Source organism: Pezoporus wallicus, unplaced genomic scaffold, assembly GCF_028554395.1.
Source record: "Pezoporus wallicus isolate ANWC-B61680 ecotype Strahan unplaced genomic scaffold, APGP_CSIRO_Pwel_v1 contig_2492, whole genome shotgun sequence".
In the NCBI taxonomy this organism is placed as follows: Eukaryota; Metazoa; Chordata; class Aves; order Psittaciformes; family Psittacidae; genus Pezoporus; species Pezoporus wallicus.
The window spans coordinates 2,659,911-2,685,614 of NW_026637796.1; the positions used below are offsets into that span (position 1 = coordinate 2,659,911).

Sequence of the window (25,704 nt, forward strand, 5' to 3'; positions counted from 1 at the left end):
AACTGACCACAAGCCCTATTACCCATCCCTTTGTTCAAATTTGGTTTATTTCTTATTATTTATTTCTCTGATTTGATTAGTAAGGAATTAAACTAATTCTCCCCGAGTTGAGGCTGTTTTGCCCATGACAGTAACTGGTGAGGGATCTCTTCCTGTGCTTATCTTGACCCATGAGCCTTTCATTGTATTTTCTCTCCCCTGTGAACCTGAGGAGGGGAGTGACAGAGCAGCTTTGGTGGGCACCTGTGATCTAGTCAGGGTCAACCCACCACAGTAATAATTACTACAGCTTCCTTTTTTCCTTCATAGGAGCTAATTTAGTATCTGGCTTTACAGTTGCTTCCTAAGGGAAGGGATGTTTACCCTTGGTATTTTGAAACTGTGGCTTGTTGAACATAGAAAGTATAGTTTCTCAAGAATTCCCAGTTACCATTCACACGTTTGTTTACGTTTTTATCTCATTTGATTTAGCTCATAACTATTTTCTACTTAGTGGCATTTGTCCTTTTAAATCACAAGGTGAATAGATTACTGGTTTGGACTTCACTGTCCTGACATGTAACTCACGGCACATAAATCCTTTTGCCAAAAATACAGTTCTGTGACCAAACTAGCTTCAAACAAATTCTAGTATAGATTTACGTTATATCAGATGTGATTAATTTTCAAATTATGAAATTATTATCTGTACTTTTGCATTTGTTTAGTGGCAATAGAAAATATTCAGCATGCTTAATTCAGATTGAAGATCTGGGTGATAATGTGGCTTTCTACTCTGGCACCACACATAGCTGATTATGGATCTAGTCATCTAGCTAATTGATTTGATTTGACACTCTGCAAAACAGACCACCTGCTCACTCATCTTGAGCTTCAGAAGTGACAAAATTCATAAGCTTTCGAGATAATTTTCTTCCTTAGTGCCAGCAACTTGGACATTAGTTGTAGGGGTACACCTTTAACAGGAGACAAAGAAAGCAGCTTGGCTGCAAAGAGCCTGCGGTGTCCAGGCTGAACACACAGACCAAATGGGCAGATCTTTGCCAAGCTCTTTAGCTGTGAGTGATTTCTGAGCTGCATATGTGTAATGTTGTACCTTACATAACATGTGAGGCCATCTCCCCTATTCCCTGTGCATACACAGGTCCTAGCAATTCGCTTTAACATACTCATCATGCCAGACTCTGTAACACTGTCATGTTGCTCATAGTTGGGTAACTTCAGTCCCTCTCGTCTATTATCCAGCTCTTGGTTCTGATGATTAGGCAATTATATGTTTCTTCTTTTTGTGTCTTTTGGCTTCATGACTAATTTTGTTCTCAACATCTTGATTTTGATGAGTGTTCTTTGGGTCTCCCTTTTCACTCACTCCTTTTTTTATTAGTTTGCTGCCTTCCTAACTCCTGCAGCAGACTTGTCTCCTCAAAAGTAAGTTTTTCTGCAGGTGTGGAGGCCAGCTGAATGCCCAGCCACTTCTCCCTCTGTTCCACTATTTCAAGACCATATAGTATTTTAAATCTTGAAAAATTAGGGAACTGTTTCCCATCTATTCTCCTTTGGGCATGAGCCATTAAGGGTTTCTGAAAATGCATTCTCTGCTGGTAATTACTGCTTGCAAGTATAAACAATCATGCCCATGTGCTGAAGGAACTTAACTAATGCCAGCCAATTAAAAGCAATGAGGGGAAGATCACAGTTCCTGTGCTGGTGCAAACACTGGTAGCCAATAAACACAACTCTTTGCCTGGAAGAACTGAGCTGACTAAGGATGCTTTTGCTAATGTTACATGACCTCTTTTGAGTGCTTTCAGGTCTTCAAAGGAGTCACGACCACACTTTGAGAAACATTACAGGAGAATGATGAACTTCATGGGAGACTTGTCATTAGTAAGACAAAACAAATCAAAGAGGTGCCTCAGTCCTTGTTAAGAAAATGGTATTTCTGAAATCCATCTAGATCATAAATCATCAAAGGATTCTCTGCAACAGACCCACTTGCCTCTTCACACACAGAAATTACAATAATGTCCCATATACGCTGACATATTTCCTTTCCTGTAAAAGTATTAAAAATCATCTGCACTGTGTTAACGAAGTCCCAGTCTGATTTCCCATTAGAATCAATAACAGGTCTTCTGTTAGACTGAGGGATGCAGCAGCTTGCAATTTTTTAAGCATTGGGATCCCACAGAGGAAGATACCCTTTATAGGTTAAATTTTCTGCATGGAAAGCACATGAAAGTGCAAAAGGCTTTCCTTAGTCTTGCTGGAGGAAAAGAAGGCCAGGGCATGCTGCTGCTGGCACTAGCAATTTTTGAGGATGGCATACTTAAAAGAGGAATTCTAGAGTGGAACTGCACATGACCATTTTCAGCAAAGCATTTCAGATGCATCCTGCACCACTGACATCAATGGGACATTCACAGGACAGGATGGAGCTTTAGTGGTTTGTTGGCTGCAATTCTCTGTGACGTTTTCTGGGGCTGCCTGAGGTCAGTGCAGTAACTAAAGATAAAGAGCAGCAAAATTCAACCACCTAAATAGCGAAGTTAACTACATTTTACTTCAAAACTTTTTCATCTTGAAAATTTAGAGAAATTATGCACTTACTGCAAGTGAAGTTTTTGCTCAACAAATTAATTCCTTGAACTGTTGCTAGGTGTGGTTCAAAACAGTCCTAATTCTACCAATATATCCTCTTAATTAACAATAAAACATGACTCTTCAAGGAATTAGAAATGTGTTTCAACACTGTCCATTCTGCTGGCATAGCTTTGTTGCTTTGTTATGTTTTGTATTACTACTGTACATAGATACAAGGCAAATACTCTACTTACATAAAATTACTGTCTACTATCAGAAAAGACATTTAATACAAATCATATCAAAACTCTGCATCACATACTGTCAATCCTTAGTGATTTAATAAAATGTCCATTATCTACTATGCATAAGTTCAGAAGTCACATCCTATATGCATGTGCTTAACAACAAGTTATTTCATTATTTCATTGAATTGGTGAGGCTAATTACAACTTAAAATTGCAAATCATCTGTGGACCGTTGGAGTCCTAAATTAAACATTCCGATTAATTTAACTGTGTAAATCTGTAAATTTAACACTAGTACAACAGAGAAAAGACTGTAATATATGGCTCTTATAGTGAGTCTATAAAGGCACTTTTAGAAATTAATAGTTTGCTTTTTTTAAAAACCAACAGAAACAAGGAGAATAAAATAGCATATTTTACAGTAAAATTATTAGGCAAATAATCCTGTATTTAGTACTACATTTAGGCTTTTAAAACATTAGCAAAAGGCAAAGGTTGTAACTATATTTTCAGTAGTTTATTTTTTCAATTGACAACAAATACTTGCTTCTAGGAAGTTTCAATTTGGACTAATTCATTAATTAATTAACCTTAGGGGTGGGCAGGGGTGTAGGTTTGAGAGCATTTTGGCACATATTAATCTATACAGTGATACCAACCACTATGCTCTTTCTGGATCACAGCTTCATATTTTGACGTTGTTGCAAAAACCAGCAGGAGACAAGATCGTATCAAGGCCTTTCCTAAACCTGGAATACCAAAAATCAAGACAGTGCTATTTAAAAATAAACTTAGATTTGGCTTGCAGCTTGGTAGGCAGCTCCCACATTTCCACAGAGCAGGAAGGGATTAATACTGTCTCCCTGCAGGCGGGAAGGCAAGTTGCCACCCTTCACTCTATACCTGCCAGTGCAACCCAGGGAGGAAGGAGGGGAGGATGTTTGGATGGATGAAATAAAGAAGAAAGGAATCAGGGCTGGAACTGCACTGCTATGTGGATGGATAATGGATGATGTCTAGGACAGAGATTACCCCAGGGGATGGCCCCAGGTTATGATCAGAGTTGTTAAAAAGAAACACGAAGAGTGGGCTGAGTCTGTTTATTTTTCTGGCAGCAACTGGAGAAGTTTTAACATGATCTTCATTTATCTTTGGGCTTGCTGATTTTGACCATATCTGAGTAATTTAGCAGGTGTGCCCACCACTCCCCTGACTTGTTTTAAATCTTTTTTTTTTTTTTTTTTTTCATGCAAATCCATTTATTCCAAGGGAGTTTTTAAAAATCTGGCTCTTGTTACTTGTGATTTTCCCAGGGGTGTTGGGGTGTGTGTCCTGCTTTGGATTCTTTGTGTACGTTTTATGGATCCATACTGAAATAAATTTGGTTTATTATTCCTTGCACACCTTAGTGTGAAAAATGATGGCATGCTTAGGACATTTCAGGGAAGTTTTTGGTCATTTTGGGTGTTGTGCTGAGCTCTTGAATGATTAAAACAGCATCATCTGTGGCAATCTCCACAGAGGAGCTCTTCCCTTGTTATCTAGTTTTTCCTGTCTTAAGAGTGTTTCACAATGAACACTTAATGTGAACAAAAGCGATGCAATCAGGTAAATCGGGCTGCAAAAAGCCTAGGATTACAAGACAGTGATGGCCTGGTTACCTGGGCAGCATGTGAGTAGCTCAGTTACTCGTTTCTTGCGGCAGACGGGGCTGTAGAGCACATAGACATTAAGAAGTAGGCGTGTGCAAATGGGTGCAGCAAACCAGCCAGAGATCTGAAGTGAAATTTCCAGCCCAGTGTCCCAAAAGCCTTCTGAAAGTTTCCTTATTCTGGACTCATTTTCTGAATTCCACAGTATTTCTCCTTCTCCCCTTGAAAGCTGCAGTTTAGCACCTTATTCCTCCCCAGTGCTACAGGAGGATGGAAACACAGCTCCTCTCTTGACAACTGATCTGGATCCAGCCAGATATTAGGATAGATTTCAACCACCATTTCAGTTCAGCTGTTTTGCTCCTTCACTTCCAATAGTGTGGTATTGATATGACTCCAAATTGCTTTCCACCAGCCTTGTGCGTGGTTTCCCAAACAACATTTGACTGTGGCCATTGATTTTGTCTTGGTAATGAAAAGGGTGAGTAGGATCCTTTAAAATACATTCCTTTTTTTTTTTTTTTCCTGTGTTGAAACCAGGCTTGCAGTATGTTTTTATGCCTTGTCAACTGCTTGTAATGTTACATTCTCCTGAGATTGGCTTCATATTTTAAAGTCTGTGTCTGGAGTGCCTTCTGGTTTTTTGCTACTCTGTGGGGAGAGTAGCATCCCAGTGCTGCAGAGTGAGGTGCTTTGAGCAAAGACAGAGTGACAGCCTGCAAGCCCCAAGTTAGGCAGCTTAGTAACCATTCTATATGGTCATAGCTTGTGAAGTTCCTTTGATTTAATGGCTATAGGCCAAAATCTGGAGATGTGCCCCTTGTGTGGGACTCTACAACTTAATTTTTTCTTTTTAGAGATACATACTGAGCACATGCTGCATTGAGCAGAGCAGCATGAAAATGACTGAAAGAAGCACAAAACACATTCTGCAGTAAATTTGGTGAGAAATTATATTGGCCAATATAATTGCTGTGAGTAGATTTGACCTACTTGTATGGCTGCTTCAACTTGGACACTACTTTTTCTACTTATTGAACTTCTTTTTCAGATTTGTGTTCCATGCACATTCATAGCCATGCCCTGGAGTGTTTGCACAAATGATGTTTTAGACATGTAAATCTGACTAATAACACACCCACCCATAGCTGGCAACCAAGCTCTGCAGCCTGACACCAAGGGGATGATCTAATCCCGGGAGGTATCTCTGGTCTGAAGGAAAGCAGGGAGGAAGGGTGGCTTCTCCAGCGAGTGGCTCTTAACTTAGGGCTTTCTTATCGAGTAAAGCACTGGGAGAAGTGTGGTCCTTTTAACAGCCATGTCTGCTTTGTGAAACACCTCCTGTACCATGTCTGCCTGCAGTTCTAACACGCAGTGAATGCCTCCCCCATCTGACACTGCTTTTTCTGGATTTCCAGAGGTCTCTTCCTTTTACATAAATTCATTCAGGTTTATGGATGGGTCAGTTTAGAAATTGAAATTTAATCTTTTCCAAAGATGGCGTTTTCCTGATGCTCTGCCAATTTGTTTACTGCTGATCAGCAATGACTACCTGAAGGGGGAACTGGTGATTTGCTCCAGCAGGCACCTGTGCCATTGTAGGAATTGTCCTCAGCCTCACTAGTTACTGCCAGCTGTGGCAAGGTGGTGTCGGGGGAAAGAAAACCTTGCCAAAAGGTGATCAAGCACATTGTAGGTGCAAATCAGGATACCTCCGTGAAAGTCAGCAGAGTTAAAAATCTCGGGCCTCTGTCATGTCACACCCTCTACTTTCCCTACCCCCCCCCAGATCAGCATCAGAACTAATAGAGAAAACACATAGGTTTTGGTTCAGTTTCCTATTTTCAGATATGACTAATATGAATGTAGAAAGAGGGGAGAATTTGGAAGAATGGACTCATGAGAAAACCAGCATCATCTCTTCCATCATATTTTAAAAATCATGGCAGTGAGGTGAAGTTCCCAACGACTGGAAAAAGGGAAATATAACCCCCATTTTCAAGAAGGGGAAAATAGAAGACCCAGGGAACTACAGACCAGTCAGTCTCACCTTTGTGCCTGGCAGGATCACGAAGCAGATTCTACTGGAAACCATGCTAGGGCACATGAAAGACAACAAGGTGCTTGGTGACAGCCAGCATGGCTTCCCTAAGGGGAAATCCTGCCTGACCAGTTTGGTGGCCTTCCATGATGGGGCTACAGAACTGATGGACAGGGGTAGAGCAGTCGATGTCATCTACCTGGACTTGTGTAAAGCGTTCAACACTGTCCCACACGACATCCTTGTCTCTAAATTGGAGACATCAATTTGATGGATGGACCACTCGGTGGATAAAGAACTGGCTGGATGGCCGCACACAAAGAGTTATGGTCACTGGCTCAATGTCCGGCTGGAGACCAGTAACGAGTGGTGTCCCTCAGGGATCGGTGTTGGGACCGGTCTCATTCAACATCTTCATCACTGACATGGACAGTGGGATTGAGTGTGCACCAAGCTGTGTGGTTCGGTTGATACCTGGAGGGAAGGAATGCCATCCAGAGGGACCTTGACACGCTTGTGAGGTGGGCTGATGTCAACCTTATGAAGTTTAACCATGCCAAGTGCAAGGTCCTACACCTGGGTTGGAGCAATCCCAGGCACAGCTACAGGTTGGGCAGAGAAGAGATTCAGAGCAGCCCTGCGGAGAAGGACTTGGGGGTGTTGGTTGATGAGAAAATGAACATGAGCCAGCTTCAGTGTGTGCTCGCAGCCCAGAAAGCCAACCATGTGCTGGGCTGCATCAAAAGGAGCGTGACCTCTACTGCTCCTCTACTCTGCTCTTGTGAGACCTCACTTGGAGTATTGTGTGCAGTTCTGGTGTCCTAAACATAAGGACATGGAGCTGTTGGAGCATGTCCAGAGGAGGCAATGTGGATGATCAGGGGCCTGGAGCACCTCCTGTACGAAGACAGGCTGAGAAATTTGGGGCTGTTCAGCCTGGAGAAGAGAAAGGGGGCAAGGATGCTGGGGATGGACTCTTCATTAGGGACTGTAGTGGCAGGACAAGGGATAACGGGTTAAAACTTAAACAGTGGAAGTTCAAGATAAATATAAGGAAGAAGTTCTTTCCCGTTAGGATGGTGAGGCACTGGAACGGGTTGCCCAGAGAAGTGGTAAATGCTCCATCCCTGGCAGTGTTCAAGGCCAGGTTGGACAGAGCTTTGAATGACATGGTTTAGTGTGAGGTGTCCCTGTCCATGGCAGGGGTGTTGGAACTAGATGATCTTAAAGTCTTTTCCAACCCAAACCATTCTATGATTCTATGATTCTTGGAAAAATTCCTTCCTTGTCTCTATCAGCAATGGGTTGTCTTGTGACATGAGGTGAGTGTACAACCATCCAGTTTCTAAGAAGGCTCTTATCTAATGCAATTCTGGATCCTTCACTGTTCAAGACAGGTTCAGGTCCTTTTAAAAATCCTGTCAGTCTTTTGCCTTAGCGATTGAGCATCGCTGCTGAAGTTGCACTGCAGTAGGTAAATGCCTGTTTATTTTTTGTTTATGGATTGATGCTGCAGTATCCCAGGTGATATATCCTAGAAAACTGCATAGCTCTGGGAACTTGGCCAGGGGTATAGTGAGCTTTATTTCCCTAGCCATTTCCCTACTTTTCTTGTTTTTCCCTTCATGTGCATTTCTTTTTGGGTTTATGCTCTGAGCAGCAGGCACTGGTGCTGGGTGGGAAGCTGGCCTATGGGATTATGGAGAGGAGGGCTTGGGTGCAGCCTTTGCCTCCCTCCAGGGCTGCTGTAGGTACTCCCTCCAGTGCCCATCCCAGCCTCCTGGCTGGGGTTTGGCAGGGAGAGGCCTCTGCTACATCCCATTCCTGGCAGGTATGTTCTCCCTTAGGGTTCCCAGCGCCTCTAGCTGTGCTAACAAGCCACTGCTTCCCCACCAGCAGGCAATACCAGCCTCAGCACTTTGCCTACCTCCTGTGCAGTAATGCAGAGGAGAAAAGGCTCCCTAGTTTATTTGCTTTTCTTGTGTATTATAGATGCTGTGACACTAAGCCAGACCTCATTTATATGTAACTCACTGCACTTGTCCCTTTAAATTATAAAGGCACACAACTGTCTATAAAATGGCTTAACATGTACCTGTAGTATATAATTAGCATTGCATGGGATCCTCATCTGTTTGTTGATGGGCTAGTACAAACAAGCACAACCTTCCAAATGATGACACCAGGCATGGGCTCTGTCTGGAATCTGCTTCTGTCAGGCATCTAAGCCTCTGTCTGTCGGAGATGAGGTGGACCGAAGCAAGCTCTTGTTGCCATTGTGATTAACACAGAGCCCCACACATCTGAGTACTCCTAGGGATGTCTTGTTTTCCTTGCAGACATGTCTTACAGGCAGAGCCTTAGGTTTTTTATGCTGGCCCAGGTTTTCTAGCCAGTTGGTAGCCCTGCTGAGCACAGATTAGCTACCTGGCATGTGCACAGCCAGCCTGAAAGTCCTGGGGATTTCCGACAGTTTTGTTCTGCTTGTGTAAATGATAGTATGGTAAGTCTGGAGTGCCCAGGATTGTGGCTTTGCCATGCTCACTCATGTTATTCAATGAAGGCAAGCATACATACTCTCAGATCTACTGAACATACACAGAACTGTGCAGAGTCAGTCTGGATGCTTCCTGAAATGCTGGGTTTGTAACACATGGTCTATAGAGCTCATTTACACATATCTCCATCTGGGAAATCCCAGAGAAAGGGTTATGGCAGCCTGACTATTAAATTAATTTAATTTTCTTTCCTTAAGGGCATCTCCATTTAACAGCAGTCACAGTTTTATCCTCTGAAAAGAAATTCTGAAGTTACGCTTAGCTAACCCTAATTATTTGTCAATTTATGTTTGCATCCTCCTGTGACCCATCTTCAGAGCACCTGATATGAGCCTGCTCTCAGGACTCAGGAGTACCACCAAGAACCCAAAGGTAAAGGCTTTTCTGGTTCTGTTCCTCATTCATATCTACTACTTCTGCTACTACACTTTGTTTTCTTCTTGAATTTAGTGGACTGATTGGCAGGCTGTCTACAAGTCTAGCAGAGCCAGACTTAGGTGGGATGCTGCTAGAAGTGGACACTTGACCCTGCCCTAAATGGGGAGTCACTTGTGAGGCGAAGCTTGCATGGTGACCTCAAATGGTGTGGTGCCACCATGAACAACAACACAGGGAAGCTCATCACCTCATTGTACATGTGAGCCTGAGGAAATTGGACTGTTTCCAGTATTAAATATAACATGGGTGAATTCAAGGGTGTGTGTCATGTCACGCAACACAGAGCATGAATCAGATCATGAAGCAGTGGGAGGAAAAGCCCCTGTGGGTGCCTTTGAGAAGCAGCTCCTGGGGGACCTGTATGCGAATGCAGTTCCGGGCTGAGGTGCAGCATGTGATGAAATTAGGTTGCCCAAGGGCAAAGTGGGCAGTCCTAGGTCTTTCTAGGTGTGTTGGGGTAGGTAGAGCGCCTTGTCTGCGTGTTTGTGCATGTATAGATGAGTACATAGATTTACATGGGCTCCAATAATTTGGAAGGGGCTGTGTGTGTGCATGGTGTGGCAGGGGTCAACCCTTGGTGAGTATGGGAGATACACAGCAAGAAATTCCTAGGTATATCGTGGGAGATCCCCAAGGAAAGTGGGATTTCTTCTTGCCAGAGGAGATGGGGCTTCCTGCTGAACAGCCTCACTCTCAGTGCAGGAAGGAAGGGGATGTGGTCGTCATAGGAGAGGTGGCACCTTCTCCCACCTGTCAGACGGAAATGGGAGCTCAGCCTTTGTTTGGGCTGTGTGTTTAGATTTCAGGCTTTGCAGGCAGGCACTGTCCCTCACTGTTTGTCTATCCTTGGCCAGGTAAGTCCAGATGTAAGCCAGGGCATGCAGGTGCCTGTGCAATACTAATGAGCAATAACAGGAAAAATATTCAGTACTCTCTACAGCAACTGCTGGCTACACAGTCAGGTGCGCTCACAGAAGAACAAGATGAGTGGGAAGGTAATTCTGTTTGTGTATGAAGGAAGGGGTGTGAGTGCCCCCCACTCGGCCATTGTGCGCGTGAACAGTTTCTGGAGGCAGCTGAATGAGATTTGACCAGTGACTAAATCACAGTATGGCGGTGTTTGTAGAACAATGGGGGCACCTGTGAATTGGTTTCTAAGGGTCCCTGTAATAGGAGAAGTTTTTAAAACACTGGAGAGTTTATATCTGAAAGGATGAGAGGGGGTGGAAGTTTGGCTGAAGAGCAAAAGTGGAAGTAAGGAGGTTTAGGAGCCCGGTCACCTGGACACAGTCAGGGTATCATTTCCTCCTCTGAGCCGTGGTTCTACAAAAACTAGTCAGCTTTATACATCTGAGATACCAGGTCAATTAGATTCATGATATACTTGAAGGGAGCATGAACTCTTGGCAGGAGGAACTCCAAGCCCTTACTTGCAATGGCCTTCAAGGGCAAGTAATTACACTTTGCTCAGTTTATATGTCAATATTTCACAGAATTAATGAGATAGCTCTTTACTGAGTGTATTGGTACTCTTGTCCTTTAGGTTAACTCAGGGGAGGGCTGATTACCTCTCCTCCCAAAAGTTCAAATTCCCCAATACTATTAGAAGGGTCTTTATTTCTCTTCAAGCTAAGCTGAAGTGGTATGAATTCAGTGAATTACAATAAGTGAGACACTCCTTAGTGCTATTTTCACTCGCTCTTTGGATTAGATCAAGTTGCCCTTTCCTTTGAAATGAAAGTAATCCATTTTTATGTGTTTGTTGCACTCTCTGTGCTACTAACAGGAGAAAATCAATATCAGGGCAGTCAGTCATTTTGGTGTTGTGATTATTATGGCTAATACACTATATTCTATTATTGAGGGAGTTTGGAGATGTGGATTCTTTAGATGCTGATGATAGAGGGCTCTTGAGATAAAAGGTGAGAAGCAAAACAGCAGAAATGAGGGAAAATAAGTCAATTAAAGTCAGGTGCTGGCATTATTTGACATATTTTTTAGAAGTAGTTTTTTGATCAAGTGCATTTGGGCACTGCTGATAGCATTAATTCTGTTCTGTTCTTCAAACACACATATATTCATCCATCTTAAATTTTATTTTGAATCTATGTGCACTGATCTGTTGTCAGATTGAAGATGTGCTCATTAAAAGAACTAAAAATCCACTTAACTCTCTGTGAAGGGCAACTGATAGCCTCAATTCACTGGAACCATCTGGAATGTCATTCCCCATCTTGCCATCTCAGAGGAAGCTTTGTTGTTTTTAGAAATTTATCAGGCAATAAGTAATTGACTTAATGTCTTTTAATCTAGATACTGAATGGACCCTATCTGGGCCCTTTTCATTTTGATCTCACAGCCTGGGTGTGGGACCTCGTTTCTTTCTTGTAACTTGATTTCTCCTGGGCTGGTGGGATGTGTGTGATAAGTCCCAACTTGACCTAGGGGGCTGCCCACTCATCTTTATTGCAAAAAATAAAATCTGGTCACATTTCCCTACATTATCTGCTCCCCAACAGTGACAACATTTCAGGGTGCTACAGAATGATGTACTGCACTGACTATTCCAGTTATGTCTGCTGTGTAATTGTAAGAGTCAAAAAAAATACCCAAAACCAAAAAATCTACACCTGAATTCAGAATTCCTTGGGTGGAGAAGCAGCTTGGAATTCAAGATTCTCATAAAACCAGTAAAGATGCCATAATGCATTGCAGTGGTGCTCCTTTACATTGCTGTTATTAATCAGCTCTGTCTTTTCCTTATTCTTTTTCATACACTCATTGTGTTTTCCCTTCCCTTTCCTCACAGGTTTGCTCCCTACAGCTGTAGGAGCCACACAATGAGATAGAGTCAAGAGGAGGTTAGATCAGGGGAGCGCTAGCATTACAGGTAGCACAAGAATTAGTTGTAACCCATCACTGGATATGAAGTGATTCAACATGATGAGTGTGAGTAGTGGCCCACCATGACAAAGTGGAGGAGGTAAGGAAAGAGATGGCAATAGGACTAGGAAGTCTTGCAGTTTGGGTGAGTATACTTGTTCTTGGATCAGTTAAAAGTCCTTTCAAAACTATAGTTACTGGTGACATACTTCTCTGGTGGAAAAGCAGAGCCTCCTGAAGGGTTTTGGAGAAAAAACCATGGTAATTGCCATGATCTACCCATAGCAGGGAGTTCTTCCAGGAGTAACAGGTGAAATGGAAATGCAAAGGCTGGTTGTCTTCAACCAGTGACATTCGCAGGCCAAAACTATTGCTGTACAAGGCACTCTGCAGAAACCAAATTAGTACAGTGGCAACTTTCTTCTGTTTTGTGCAGAAAAAAACCCCACAGGTTATGATTCAATTTCTGTCTTGGATTAAAGCAGATGGCCCAGGTTTGAACAGGTATATAACTTTTTTAAAATCACAGTCACTTCTCTACATTTGTTTCTTCTTTCAGGAGGCTGGAAACTGGATGTGAATTCCAGGGAAAGGGTTAAGAGTATCAGGAGATTGTCAGCCATTGGTCTGTCTGCCTTTAAAACAAGGTGCTGGAGGGCATATCTTAACTTGACATGTTGCATTGTTAATTTACAGTTTGGGTGTGGAGGGACCTGCCTTCCCTTCTTTGTAATCTACGCAGGTGTGCATAGGACTTCAAAGGCAGTTGCAGTGGAGCTTATGTCTGTGAGAAAGCCTCGCTGAACAAAAATGTGCTAAGAGGTTTGAACCCCAGCTCCCTTGTGCAACTGCCTGCAAGTCCTGGATTTCTGCGGGACGGGGTTTTATCCCTTCTCTGCAGACCACCAGCCCCTTCTGCAGATTTTAGGTCTTTTGCTACAGTGAGATTGTTAAATGATCTTTAATAATGTGTTTGAAATCACACAAGCAAACTAGTCACTTGCTCTATTTTTATTTTTTTTACTCTGCTTCCAGATCACTCCTGAAACACTGGATTTCTGCCAATGTTTTAATCAGCGGTATTTTGAGGCATCTCTGAGGAGGGAGTTTAAAGCCAAAAACCGGTCACAGCCTTTTCACACTGGGAATTCACTATTGATGATTTGTCACACGAAACTGGGCAGCTAAAAGCTACTCTGCTGGTCTGGACTGGTTGGCTAAAGCTCTTTAAACCTAGAATAACTCATATGCACATAAACAGCCCATAGTGGGTGGTGCAGCACAAGTGCTCAAGCTTCTCCAGACCCTGTGTGCAGTTATTTGTAGGAACTGGACCCACAGTTTTGCTCACACAGGCATTTACACACAGGTACCTAACCATTGACATTTCGCAGTTGAGCAGAGCAGAGATCAGTCTACCGCATTTTCTCTCCTGCAAGCTGGAGGGAAGAGATTTCAGCTCTGTATTCAGAAATCCTAAGCTTCCCTCCACCCCCCCTCCCCATTTTTGACTTCAGTATAGAAAAGTTACAATGAAATTAAACATGTCAGTAAAATTGAACCTCACAAATATTTCATGATTAATTTAATGGCTCCAGTACTTCATTGTTGCTTATTATTGTGGTCACAATTATGGAAAGAATAAAGTGATTGATTCCTTATGGCTCTGCTTTTTTTTTGGTGGTTTGTTTTACAGCTTTATCTGTCCATTTTATGTTTTCACTTATCAATTTTTATGGACCTCCCTAAACAAAATTCAACATTGTTGTACAGGAGAGGGTACCAGAGCTATGGTTGTGCAGCAGAGAACATTACTCTTTGTCAGCAGTTTTTGACATCTGGCTTTGGTCTGATGCAGAATGAGACTTGTACCTTTCAAATGCTTTTGGGGAAATGCACAAGAGTAGCAGTGTCTGAGGTCTCACAAGGCTGGTACATTCTCATGCTCTGTGTATGACTGGGGAGGCACAAAGCATCCAAAAACTGCCTGTGAAATGCTTCCTGGATCCAGCTGTTGCTAATGCCTGGCTGCAGAAATAGCTGGGAGCTGGCAGGAGTTGCCAGTATTTTTAATTAAAATGTGTGTAGCTATAACAGTAAAATTATGAGTTTGTAGAACAATTGTTTTATATAACTATATTTATATAGTCTTTCTGCAGTTCCCCTCATCTCCTAACTGCCAAAGACTAATGGAATACAGAATGGCCTGGGATTTTTTGCTTTGCTTGTTTTTCAGAGGTCATGAATCTCTTGTAAAAATGATATGCTAGTGTTTGCAGCCATCTTTTGGGACAGAAGAGGTCCGAACTGAACTTCTGGGTATTGCACATTCAAACACATGGGCTTTTCCTTGCCTAGGGAAGGAATTAAAGCCTGTGATATTTGTATCCTGGGTGACTATTCAGTGTACCAAGCTATTAAGTCTCTCCTGTAGAAGCAGTTCCATTTTGAGCCTGGAGAAAAGAAGGCTGCGTGGAGACCTCATAGCAGCCTTCCAGTATCTGAAGGGGGCCTATAGGGATGCTGGAGAGGGACTTTTCATTAGAGACTGTAGTGATAGGACAAGGGGTAACAGGTTAAAACTTAAACAGGGGAAGTTTAGATTGGATATAAGGAGGAAATTCTTTCCTGTTAGGGTGGTAAGGCACTGGAATGGGTTGCCCAGGGAGGTTGTGAATGCTCCATCCCTGGCAGTGTTCAAGACCAGGTTGGACGAGGCCTTGGGTGATATGATTTAGCGTAAGGTGTCCCTGCCCATGGCAGGGGGGTTGGAACTTGATGATTTTAAGGTCCTTTCCAACCCTAACTATTCTATGATTCTATGATTCATTAGGCAGAAAGAGAGAGGAGTTGCTCTTTCACCAGCATTCAAACATAAAATGCCCCTGAAGCCTCTGCTGTTAATATTCACGCCATTACTCTTGAATGGGACTGATGAACAGAGTCCTTGATATACCCTTATATATCTTATATACCCCTTATATATCTTGTATACCCCTGTATATCTTATATAGTATGCCTTATTCTTGTAATGGTGTTCTTACTGTCTTTAAATCTTTGGAGAGTTTACAGGCATTGCATCATGCTAAATAGGTTTGAGAATGTGGTTTCTGTGAGTGGGAGCTTAAATCAGTGACCAGCTTCTTGTGGAATTCTGTGGAAGCCTTAAAGGTGGTCAAGAGCTGAGTTTTAAGTGGAAACTTGGCATGGAAAACAGAGCCCATGAAGATGAAATGACAGCCTCAGAGGATGCAGATGATATCACTGAACTGGTCCAGGACAAGAAAAGACTGCCTAGAAAGATGGCTAAAGTGAAACTAAACTGTGGAGTTGGCTCCGTAGCTTGGTCTTTTGGGGGACTTCAGTTTATCACAAACTCTGCACATAAATGGAGCAGATGTCCAAGGAGTGAGAGATGGCAGCTGGCTCCCAGGGATGTGTGTGCACAGCCCACTGGGAGAGTGCCCAGGCTCCAATTGTGCATGTTCTTATCTGTTACTGTCTGCTGGGGTGTCAGATGAACACAAGTTGTCTCTTTTTAAAGGAACAGTCCAGTGGGAAAGACTCTGTGACCTTTACAGAGAAAAATACTTGCAAGTCACTGACTTTTTTAAGAGCTTCAGAAAAATTAATCTAGAACAAAACTCAGAAAGGTAAGAGGGGAGTTAAGAGGAAGGTATAGAAGAAAATAAATGTGGTGAGAGAAACCAAGAGAGAAAAGAACAAAAAGGAAATTAATTTTAACAACTACAGGTCATTTACTCCCCAGATGTTACCTATATATACCAGAGCTGTAAAGCTAATAGCCTTTTTGCTGAAACAGGTTACAGGTTCTTCTGTCCAGTCATTGCTAACTGGCTTCTAAATATGAAGACCAGACAGGATATGAAGCTACAATTAAAAATAAGACTAAATTTAATCATGGCAAGCAGAGACATTAACATTTGTTTTTGAGTTTGTAGCTGAGATGAAGAAAAAGCATGTGTCTCTTTCTCTTTCTGTGCATTCAGAGATCCCAGAAGTCCTAGCTGAGGCAGCAGAGAGCAGGAAGAGAAATAGTAAAGCCGGTGAGAAAAGGTAACAAGAAAATTTATGAAGGGAGACAAACATGAAGCACCTTTTGAATGGGATTCTGGGCTGAAGAGAGAGCAGTACACTGTGAACGTGTCAGCAGAACTTTTCCGTGCCTTCATATCCATATACATACCAGGGAGCACAGCCTTTGGGGATTTGGGAAGGGAATTTCAGTATGAAAGTTGAGTGGAGATAAAGATGTAGGTGGAGAACACTGGAGGAGGTAAAATCAACGTGACATACTACCGGGGATGGATGACAGGGGTGGGTGGACTGGTCCCGGGGAATCTGCCCTTTAGCTCATTTCCACTCTATTTCAAGGCATGCCCAGTGGTGTGGTGGGCCCCGCTGATCTCAGCAGTTCCAAGGACACTGAGCACATGTGGCCATGGCTGATTAGAGTATCTCAGAAGATGAGTGTCTTCCTTGGGTGCATTATTTATTCCTCTGCTCACCAGCAGCTGCACACAGATCAGAGGGAGTCAAGCACATCTCCCCATGGAGCAATGCCCATCTTTCTTTGTAATTCCCTGGGGTGAACAGCACTTTGGGGTTACCATCCTGCTTGCCGCCCTCTCGCAGGAGCTCCTCCATCTCTGCCTGTGTAGGCCACTGCTGTCTAGGCCCCCCAGCTAGGATCAACCCAGGCACATCTGTACCTAAAAATAATTTACAGATGTTGTTCATGACCCACGAGGTTTTCTGAAAGATTTTGCAGACAAAAATCAGCAGTGGGTGATGACAATACATGGAATAATATTAAAGTTATAGACACAATTTCCCACTTAGAAGCTAGGAAGATGATATGCTTCTAAAACATTTAACAGGACACTGTCCTCTTTGCTGTGACTAGCCTGCCTGTGGAATGTGTTTTCATAAGGTGCACAGCTATGTCAGATGGGAAACTTATTTTAGTACTCAGTTTCCTTTGTGTGACCCGTTTCACCATTTGGGAATTGGCTATGTGTGAAGATACGAAACGCAAAATGAAGTGCATTAGAGGAACAGCAAAACCTGAGATCTTCTCCAGGCTTCCCTCATGGATGTGGGTAATGTGGGACTTGGTGGTTGGGAGATGCAATGCTCAGCCTTGCTTTTGTTCATGGTGGCAGAATGTGGGATATTTTGTTTCTGAGTGAGAATGTCTTGATGAAGGAGCAAAATCTTCCATCAGAGGCAACTAGGTTTAAGAAAAAAAAACAACAAAGCAACAACAAAACCCAAAACTGAATAATAGGATAATTACCCAAAGCTAATTTTCCAGGGGGAGAAATAAAATAAAACAGATTTTTTTTTGAGCAATTTTGGGTACCACGAGTCAAAATGAACAGAATACTTGTCTGTTTTTCAGAATGTAATTTTCAGAAATTAGGCATAAATTAGGAGCCTAAAATCAGAATTAAAGACCTCAGTGTTTTGTCTGATATGGGTCTATAAACATAAAATCATAAACAGACAATTGCAGAGACACTCCTGACTCTGTGCTAGGGAGACTCGTTTCCCCTTTATCTCTGCTGGCTTCACTGTTCTTACTGCACTTCAAGCATCCTGCAAAATGGCATGGTCGAACTGAAGCACTTTCAGAGAGCACACAGGTGCCTTGACCACAGTTGTCTCACCACAGCCCTGGTCCCTACTGTCTGATTGAGCTCAATCTAATTCTAAGCCTTGTTTAAATAGTAACCCCTGATTTACTGTATTTGATTCCCATGGACCTAATATCTCCTCTGGCTTGCATGCTGCAACATCTTTCCAGTGTGCTGACGGTTTTCACCCAGCTGTAGCTGGTGGCATGCTTACAGAGATGGAAGAATTAATCTGGCGCTTAGTTTTTGACTCTGCCTTCTAATTCCTTTCTGTGAACTTGTCCATGACTTGGATGCATGCCACAGCCGTACAAATGGGAATGAAATATAATAGATTTCTCTTAAGAAAAATGCTTTATTCTAACATAAGAGGCTGGGTTCTTAACTACCTCTGCATCAAACACTTTATGATTTAAGTGGAAATTGGGACTTGCTTCTAGTCCCAGCTCTTGGGAAATTTTTGTTTTAAAGGTTTTTATTATTATTCTCTAGCTTTCCTTCCATGCCTTATCCAGTTATCTTAGAGCTTTGTGTTGCTGATAACTGTGAAGTCATGGTTGCTCCAAAATGTGACTTTTTACTTGCTTCCATTTGTACCATGTTGGAAAACCAGACAAAAACTGCCTTTTCTCACAACAAGGGACTGAATGGACTCCTTGGGATCTCTGCAAGGTGCCCCTTTTGCTGTGGCATATGCAGGTATGCACTCACCTCCTGAGGACCCTGGGCCACAGTTTCCTCCAGCCAGGACTGCTCAGCCAAGGAAAAGGTGAACTCATCATGGGCATGCAGACCTTAAAGAATGCCCAGGGAAAACATGGTACTATTGCAGTCTACATACCTGTCTACCAGCTCTAAGTACCTACCAGAACTAGCCAAGCAAAAACCACTTTAGGAAGGTTTTTCCTACTGAATTCTGCACCTTGAAGATAATAACATACGAAATATCAACAATAAAAAGTACACATCACAACAGCAACTCATAAAGCTTATTCAAATGGAATGAAAAATAAAAGCAGTGCTGAATGATTATTTTAAAATGCAGTAAATAGAAAGACGTACACATTTTTTATTATCCCAATGCTTCATTAAGCAAAGAAAAAAAAAGCCCTGCATGATACTACTGCCTGGTTTTATTCCCCTGCTACCAGGTCAGGACCTGATGTTCTCTGCAAGGCTTTGATTTGTAGTATTTTATGCTTCTCAGGTGAAGATGTTGCATACCATACAGTGAGCCAGTCTCCAGGAAAGTGGAAATCTCAGACATACACATGTGCCATAGAGCAGTGCTGAGTTTTTCTTGTCTGGGGAATCTCCTAAAAAACAGTAACCTCTGAGTGTCAGGGATTTTTTTATTTGTTGAAATTCCACTAAATATAAAATAAATATAAAAATATTTTAGATTCAGAAATGAAACTTCAGTAAAAAAGCATTAAGGAAAAGCAAAACCAGGCCAAAAACCACAGCTAGCGTATTTCTAACAGTCTGTAGTGCATCATTAACACTAGAAATACATCCCCTTGACAACAGAGTCATGGCTTCTTTACCTGCAAGTGACAAACCCCACCAGCTGTGTTACAGAAATAACAGGCAGGGGGAAAGAAAACGAGCTCAGGATATTTTACTGGGATGTCTGGTTCCAGCACTACTACAGTTACCATTGAGAGAGGATGATTAATTGAGCCTAGCACTAGCAGCTTGTATGGGAGGCAGCAGGGCTTTGGCAGTCTCAAGGGAAGCCTCCCAGAGTCCCAAAAAGCTATTCAAGGGGAAAAAAAATGGCTTTGCCTTTTTGCGCCTGGAATCCGGATGTCTGGCAGAGGGGGCAGGGGCGGAAGGGTGTTGCAGCTCTGCATTGTCCTTCGCTGTTCACACTGCTGACACACCCCAGTATCCTTCTGCTGTGCAGATCCCTCTCAGCTGCCTACCACTTTTGGCTAGAGGAAGGGCCGAATGCTTTCCCATGTAGCTTCCTGGCAGTCCACTCCCTCCCTACCCTTGCAACAGTAAAGCTTGGCATTAACCTTGAGTTTGATGGTGTCCCTGGCTTAGACTTTTTCCTGGTTTGTTTTACTTGGGCACTCTCACCTTTGCACATCCATGTTGTGTACTACCAGTCTCCTGAGTGGTTTTGCTGTTCCAGGTGCTGGAGAGCTGCTAACCCACCACCCACTCATGCTTTCTCCTTCCTTCCATCCCCAGGAGACATGTCCTGCATCATCTTGGTCAACCGCAGCATCTCCTTCACAGTCCTCTTTGCTCCACCAGGTCCCTCACCAGCATCCCTCCAGCCCTGCTCCAATTCCTGATGGTCACCAAGATGATCACTTCTACGTACATAGTTTCTGAGCCTTCAGGGCCTTCTGGACATGGGTTGCAAGCTGGGGAAGCCCTGAAGTTTTGTGTACATCTCAAGTCAAGGACAGAGCTCCCACACCATGGATGAGTTGTGCATGAGAAGACAGCTGGGGTCAGAGCTCTGCAGCTCCAGTGGCAGCATCTCACTGCTGACCAACTTGAAACACATGGAGGCATATAGCAAGTCAAGCACTGATGGAAATGAGCTGATCTAGATTTAGTTTTAAGCCATAGTTTGCTCAGAGTTTTCTAAGGAGTGGTTTCAAATATAATTCTTTGACCTCGGCTGTTTAAGGGCTCATGAGTTGCAGTAACCACTGCTTACAATCACATTTCCCCCTTGCTGAGCAAGGGTGTGGGGGAAGGTTTCTAAATAGGTGCCATCAAAGTCAAAACACCATCATTCATTTTGAAAAGAAAAGCAGTGCTGCCCATGGCCCCTCAAACTCAGGCTGTGGCTCTGCAGCCAGATGCTGGGGCTCGAGGTGGGTATCCCACAGTCAGACAAATCAGGCTTCCCACTGCAGACACACCAAATCCCCCGTGCTGCACATGTGATGAGCATTTTTTGACCCCATCTCATGCCCTCTCTCCCTGTTTGCTTGCATCTCATACATTTGGGTTGCAGTGACACCGTCATCATCCCACCCAGCCATCTGCTGGGACTTGCGGGGGTCCTTGGGATCTTGGGTCTGCACAATGCAGTGATGGGGACACTGGCAAACATACTATAACACTTGCTTATGAATGCATCCAGTCATTTAAATGAGTCTCTTTGCTACCTTGTTTTGTAGGTTACCCATTTTCCTTTTGGTTCTCTGTTATGGAGTTGCTCTGCAAAATTTCAGTATCACTTCACAGCCTCACCTGTTTTTTTGGCCATTCACAGCAGCAGTGAGCAGTGTTGACCTGTGGTTTTAAAGTCTCTGCGTGGTAACAGTAGTCAGTAAATGCCTTTTTTTTTTTTTTTTTCCCCAGCCTGTGATCTATAATGCTATGAGGCTATTTCTCTATGGAGCAGTTTCAATGCTCATGGCAGTTTCGATGACCAGCTCCCTTTAAGAGTCATTATTTGTAGAAGTCCTGCTATAAGACACCCTCTTTTACCTCTTCTTTCTACATTTCCTTTCATGTTTTATTTTAACGTGTTTTCAGGACACTCTTTTTCAGCAAACCAAACAGACCTGGTCCATAAATGAAAGGTGACCTTTATGCACAAGGAAGGAGTTCTTATGAATTGCAGGAAGTAATAGACTATATGGGAAAAGCGCCTCCTGCTCTTTTTATTTTTTTTTATGTACAGTATTTCCCCCTAACTTCATGACTATAAAACACAGCTTTAAGTACCAGCCGGAAGCGGACTCCTGAGTATTTTCTATTATTCAGCTTTACACAGTTCCCTGCCTTTGTCCTTAGACAAAAGGCTGCAGTCTATTAAATTCATCTGCTCAATTTGAAATGAAGGCCATATTAAATAGACTTCATTGTGCATTTCTATACATAGAAAGTACTTTGGGGATTATTGGAATGCCTGCTGCAGCCATCTACAGCTATTTGATATAAGTAAATGCCTATTTAACCAGGCTTTGAAATGGAATATGACTGACAGAGTAACATTACTCTTCATACGTCCACTTCCATTATTTCACCTATTCAACATGTTTTTTTTTTCTAAAAGTCTTAAAATCCATACTAAGGCTTCCAAGACGTATATTCCCGGCCAGCTTTTCTTTCTCACCATCTCCAATGCCATCCTGATTTCCTTTGCTCACACACTCCCACATCCAATAATCTGGCACTTCCTTTACAACCGCTCTGCATTATAGAGATTCACTTACTTCTAGGCGTGCTACTTTTCTTCATCCTGTGATTGTTACCTTGGTGTCTGGCTAAACCAGCCCAGTTCCACCTGCCAAAACTTTATGCCAGCATATCCTCTCCTTTTAGATAAAACAGCAGAAGCACTCCTCCCCGTCCCTGCCAGCAGGAAGGGGCTTTCATTTGTTCCTCCCTGCAAGCCCTGGATACCAGAAATTGACTGCTTAGCGCCTCTCGTTCCCTGCTGCTGGTAAAATTCGTGTCATCTCCTTTTCCACCCTTCTAAAAGCCAAATAATATTTGAGGAAACCCTTATCTTTCCGTTTTCCCAGTATCTGGGCTGTCATGGGTAGAGCTTTTTGAAGTACTACCTCTGGAAAACCAGTATTTTTGGGTAAACAACTATTTTTGGGTAGCTTAACCTTCTTTTCTGACCTAGTCCTCCCCTTTGTTGTTCATGATGTGAGCAGAGAGAGAGGCATAAGATCAGGTTTCACAATAGGGGGTATTTACCATATAGTCACTTGTGCTGCTTGTTTATCAGAAGCATGCAGTTTATCTAAGGGCTAGGATGTTTGATCCTTGATAAGATGCTGTGCTTTCTACTGACAATGACATTTTCAGGAGAGAATCACATTCACAAAAAAACCTCTAAGCCCTAAAATGGCTTAGTGAAAAACAAGGAATAAATCATATGCTTCTAGTGTGAAATTTGAAGGCATGCTTTTACTATCCAGCTGACACACACTTATTTACATTCAAGCAACAGCAAACAAAAATCAACAAATGCAGGGAGGCAAATCTGTGAAAATACCACAAGCAGCAACTCTTGACTGCTTCCAGAGGCATTGTGGCAGTATAATGTGCTATAATGATTCCAGAATTTTTCCTCCTTGACTTTTACCAAATGGCATCCTGACCCACATACATCTGTACCCAGGTCAGATCAATGAGAACCACGCATACCACTGGTCAGTGATTTAAGTAAGTTTTCTTCACTCTTATTGTGTACTTTCATGAGGTACTAATGTGAGGAGACTGAGAGAAAGCACTTGTTGGTCTTGGTATAGCTCATTTTCTAAAACATTTTTAAATCGTCTTCTCAATGTATACATGTAATAAACATTCTTTCCTGGGCTCATTTTCATGGCTTCATGTTCAAAAACTACCATTTCTAAATGCAAAATGCTCAGTGGCGTAAACCTCCATTAACACAGTATGGAATCAAGCCCAGTGGGACAACAGGAAGTCAAGATCGGATTTATTTCTTTCATCATGAAATGATCACTTTACCAAAAAAAGCCCAACCAAACCAAACCAAACCAAACTGAACCAAGAACATATTCAACAGTTTCTGAAAAAATATTGTATGATATAAAACTGTTAAAAAATGTATTCATTATTATGTGTTAATAACATTGATCTGAGGAAACAATGCTGGAAAAGACAAAAAATTGGAACTGTGTTGTGAGGATGATTTCTTCTACTTTTTGGTAGCACTCCCATTAACCCGAAAGACTCTTACTCTCTTCATGTGTGGTGATTTCTATCCAACTTCGTAAAGGTGTACAAACCCACAGTTGTCCTGATTCAGTGGGGAGACTGGTTCCTAGAAGCCTAGAAGCACTATGAGGCTCAGAAGATACACTAATTTTTTATACTTTGTGCAAAATTACACACCTGGTGCATTTAGCAGGGTATACTTTAAGTTGTAATGTCTTTGTTTAGGGTATTTTTCTTCCAAATGAAAAGTAAAATCAGCAGGGATTCTTTACAGAAGCAACATCACAGCTCAGAATGGCCCTTCCCATTTTGATGTTGTGTGGATTCATTAACAGCCTTATCCTGTCCTGCCCAGCTTTAGGAAATTTGAACTTTATTTTTATTCAACTCCTGAATCATTAATATGCATTTAATTACTTTTCTCTGTTTGCTTTTAACTTTCTTCTGCATTTATAGTCAAGGCAATTAGACACCAAACAGCATCTGCTAGAAAGAAAGGCTGCAGAAGGTACAAGAAGAGCTGTAAAATTCCAGCCCCTGTCCTTATTCTGTAATGTCTTATTGTCTTAAAAGTAAGATGGCTACTTTCAGTATAATACTCTTAGCTCAATACGGTTCTTAATGTGCATATTTATTTATCTGAAAATGTAGGAAATAGTCTTGCTCTTACAGTAGCTGAACACAAACATCTCCAGTGTTTTTCCTGCTTATGATTTACATTGTTATCTGTGAAATCAGAATAAAGTCCATTGGGATTGATTCCTTTTTCCCCAAGATACTGCCTGTTTCCAGGCTAGGAAAGACAGCTTTAGTGTAAGAAAAGGTTGACGTTATTACAAGTCACATAATTTCAGCCTCAAATTCAGTGTTACAAGAATCACTTTGAGCTGTTCAATTCATTTCAGACTAGAATAATAAGAAGTTGTAATGCTCAGCAAACTGAAAACACAAATGATCACTGAACTCCTCTGAACCAGCACATCTAAGAGTTGCTCTCACAAAAGTATTTTCCCATGGAGCAAAATGGACAGAGAAAGAGAAAGAACAAGGTCATCCAAACCTACTTTTCAATCTTTCAGTGATTATATTCTCAGACTTTCCTCTTTCACTCTGTGTCATTTCAATTCTATGTGGCTGAATAAGATAAGGCAGGACTTCACAAAAATGAGGAAACAAACTGTTTAAATGGAGAAAGCTGCTGTAGCAACACTGAGACAGTTCACATATTCATGAAAATTTTTCAGAGCTGTTTGTGCACTATAGAAGTGTTTAATAGTTTGTTAAATACTAAATTTTTACTTTGATTTTGTTGGTACTTCTGGTTCATCATTATTTCATTTCAGAATTACCTTTAATGGTATTTAAAACATTTAAAATATTTGAGGCAGTCAGACTCCAGCCAAAATGTTTCCATTAGCCAAAAGCATTTTGTCATAACAAAACATCCTGGCAGACTTTTGGTGGTTGATTGTATTCTCAATTTGCCTTAAAATAGGTTTTTCAAACTTACACAATCTTAAGTCACAAATGAGAGAAAAAGAGAGTTCTTTGTTTCTTTTATTCTTCAGAGGGATGTTTATAGTAAAAGTTATGTGAACTGATGGGCTCCTGGAAATGACTTTGGCAGTGAGATGCCAATGACTCTGTGACTTGGGAAATTTACTTCTCAAGCTGATGCTTGGTGTCGCTGAAGTTCCTGAAGTCCGGGGAGGTGCATCTTTGGACCCCGCTGGTGGAAAGGTACCAATGTCAGTGGAAGGGCAGGGATGACCACTTGCACTGAGACCAGCTGAAGGCATTCCAGATGGCAGGGCCCAGAACCCCGACTCTGGCAATGCTGCTTTCCAGCCTGCACCCCTTTTCCCCTGTAGCTCATTTCTGCAGGTGATACATACCCATATTGAACCTTAGAATAAGGGAGCCATCATCCCTGCTCATTGCTATGCATAGAGACAGGATTTA

The 25,704-nt window shown here is 42.2% G+C and overlaps 1 long non-coding RNA gene across 1 annotated transcript; it reads left to right on the forward strand.

Moving 5' to 3' along the window:
• The first annotated feature begins 9,283 nt into the window (after positions 1–9,283).
• LOC130598314 (uncharacterized) lies at positions 9,284–13,669 on the forward strand. Its single transcript, XR_008971979.1, has 3 exons — positions 9,284–9,454; positions 12,330–12,548; positions 13,439–13,669. It is a non-coding gene; the product is annotated as an uncharacterized LOC130598314 (long non-coding RNA).
• The last annotated feature ends 12,035 nt before the right edge of the window (positions 13,670–25,704 follow it).